We start from the raw sequence: 3,242 nt of genomic DNA, 5'->3' as shown, positions 1-3,242 counted from the left end.
TCTAAATCTCCAGGGTTCCTGAGAATCAAAGCACATCTCAGCTGATCCAGAATCCAGGGACCTGCATCAGAGTTATAGAGCTAATGAGCATCATTTGTAGCAATGATCTGAAATGTGAGTAGAAATTGTAGTGAACTATTCTGACATTCTGCTACCATCAATAGTGGGGATAAGGTGATGATGAGTTGGACTTTCTATGGAACTGGAGTTAAGCATACAAAGCCCTAGAGACATTGTAAATAATGTAGGTGCTACTTGTTGCCTTTGTTGTCTTCTAACTGCCTCTGCCACGTTCTATTTTAACTTGTGTTGCCCAAGAAACTGATTTCAATAAACAGTTGGTTCTGAACAACAGCATTGGCATTGCCTGAATCACTCTGAGAGTGGAGGAAAAAAAAAAGAAACAGTGTGTAAAGCTGTTTATGGCCTCCTGGTGAGTACCAGTCCCGGCCCTGGTCTCAACCAAATAAACTGTTTATGTAGGGGGTCTCCATAATATCTGGGTATACAATAGGGTCTGCCTTACACTATAAAGAATATGCATAAGATAAATTTATTTATACTGGAGACACACTGAATGGAAACCTATCTCATGCAAATTCATCGTGATACTCCTGAAAACCCAACTGGCTAGATACGTCTCCATGAGAGAGTTGAGAAGCACTGGTACAGTATACAGAGAATCCTCAGAGGATTAAGATTGATACACAAACACACATATACAATCTCAGTGAAACAACTGTCTTCATCCCCAGACCCATACTTTATTCAGCTCACATTTTTTTTGTATATGGGTTCTAATTTCTGCATTGTTTACTGAATTCCATTGTAGCCTTTATTGAACAGATGATGCTGTGGACCAGCTGAAGTGAATCAGTCAACGTTGATGGTAGCTCAAACTCTTCTGTAATTGGAAATGCTCCAGTGAAAGTCATCAGACCCTGGGTTTTCTAAGCAGATGGCTACTAGTTCGTCCCCTCCCTCTCTAATTAAAATGATTCCTAGTTGAATGCAAGTTTACTGGTGGTTCCACAAGGTCTGTTCAGTTATAGGAATAAGATAAAGACTCATGTATTGCTTGACCATTGAGATGCAGAAACATGTTGCATGAGATAGCCTTCACTTACATCGGCACACACTCATAAATGACACCCTATGAGTACTGTTCCCTCTAAGCTAAGCAGGGAGTCCTCCAATTGCATTGCTACCAGCAGGGGGTGGTGTTTCAATGTTGTGTTTTGAAACACCAGGGACAGGCAGATTCCCTGGAGTCTGCAGAACTTGCCTGTCCCTCACTATTGAAAATGTGATAGTGATATAGCACCCCCCCCCCTCCTTCCACTACTGGCAGGAGAGTAGATGGAGGACTCCTATGAGCCTTTCTCAGCATACACTTTAACCTCTGGGGTGGTAATAATCAGAACAAACCCTTGTTTGCACATGTCAAATTTCAGGCTTATTATGTTCTCTTGTGCAGGCAAAAGTGGAGGAAGTCAGATCAGGTGAAAGAAACTGTGCACAAATTAGGAGATATTCAGTGCCGTTTAAGTGGAAAGAAGAGGCTCCTGCCTGTATAAACCAAGGAGGTTTGATTAACAGGAGATGGCGTGATGACACAAGACTGAAGCCACTCCACTCAAGGAGGTTTTCATTTTCCCCAATGCGGCCACTGCCATCTTGGTACATCCAAAATAACGTAATTGATATGGAGACAAACTCCGCCTACTGGCTTCAGTCCAGATAATGGGCCAAGTACACTCCTGCCATCTCCTGTTAATCAAACCTCCTTGGGATAAACCACACTGCAAGGACCAAGAATGGATATTCAGGATATTGAATCAGACAGCGTCTCTGAATAATCACTCTGACTGGCCAGCACTTATCCGGTTATCAGCCATATTCAGACCATTATCCTTTGGCCTGGTGTAAGTGACCATGCCTAACTTTTGGAGCACCAAAGAAGGTTTATGCTAATTTTCTATAAAGTCTTAGGTGCACCTAAGTGCCGTTATAAAGTTGATGTTCATTCCGCCCCATTGCGGTGCCTTATTCAAGGCACCAAGGTATAGGATTACCCTCATATCGCAATGCCAATCATCTGAACCATGTAGTTTGAGAGATATGAAGATGCATGACACTGTGACCACCCCTTCAGCTATCTAATTCCTAGAGGTGAAAGACAGTATCCTTTTTCCGGTTCTATGAAACATCCAGTCCCTGAGGTGAAAGCCTCTGCAGCCCTGTTACCATCTCCCAGAATCAACCATTCAATCTTTGGCCTGCAAGTATGGAAGTGTATTAGTCAAAAGAAATACCACCTGGACTGTCAACTCCAGGAGGGCCAGCACTAAAGACGCCAACAAACACTAGTACATCAACCCAACACAGCCATGTTTCGACATCCACTTGCATCGGGGTAATACATCTCCTTGGACAAAAACACAGTGCTCTGCTGACTCTATAGGACTTCTTGATTGAGAATGTTCTAATGTCAAGTAGTTCTGCACAACTTCACAGTGGCCACGTTGGGTTGATGTGCTAATAAATTTGATCCTGGTTGTCATAATGGCGTTTGATGGTGTCTTTACTGCTGGCCCTCCTAGAGTTGCCAGTCCAGATGGTATTGCTTTTGACTGCTTCTTTCTCAAAATTAAGTCAGATGGTAGTGAATTTTCTCATTGTTGAGAGAAGAAAATAGAGAATCTGTAATTAGAACAAATTTATGTGCATCCTCCCATGCATCCCAGAGGATAAGCCAGGCTATGATTATCATCACACCCCATTATTTTAAGTCACACACCTACTCTTCAATTAATGAGTTGGAAGGCACCTGAGGACCACCTCGATTATACAGCAGTAGAAATACAGAGGCCAGTGAAATAATCTCCAGACAGAGAAGATATAAACCCACTGATTCTAAAGACAGTCCTGTGGCACAGTTATTCAGCCACAACATTATTTTTCATAGTCTTGTCTTTTCTGCAGATTTCGAAGCGCAGCTGTGAGAGCTCTCTGCTTCTCTCTTGGTCTTTCCTGAACAGATCTACATTCCACATTTCTCTGTTGTGTTTCCTTCCCTTGTCTTTTGTACCCTCAGCACTGTTCTTTGCTACAGTAATAAAACCAAAGACTTTATGGGAGAGGGTGGGAGAATGAGACTTTATGGTTGGGTGACTCTTCTGCTGCTCGCTGTCCCCCTGAGGGAAGCCACAGCTCCAGGATGTAAGCTGGAACGCCAGACG

This window comes from Microcaecilia unicolor, chromosome 3 (genome assembly GCF_901765095.1).
Source record: "Microcaecilia unicolor chromosome 3, aMicUni1.1, whole genome shotgun sequence".
NCBI classification, from domain to species: domain Eukaryota; kingdom Metazoa; phylum Chordata; class Amphibia; order Gymnophiona; family Siphonopidae; genus Microcaecilia; species Microcaecilia unicolor.
Note: the sequence above shows the minus strand (reverse complement) of the source record.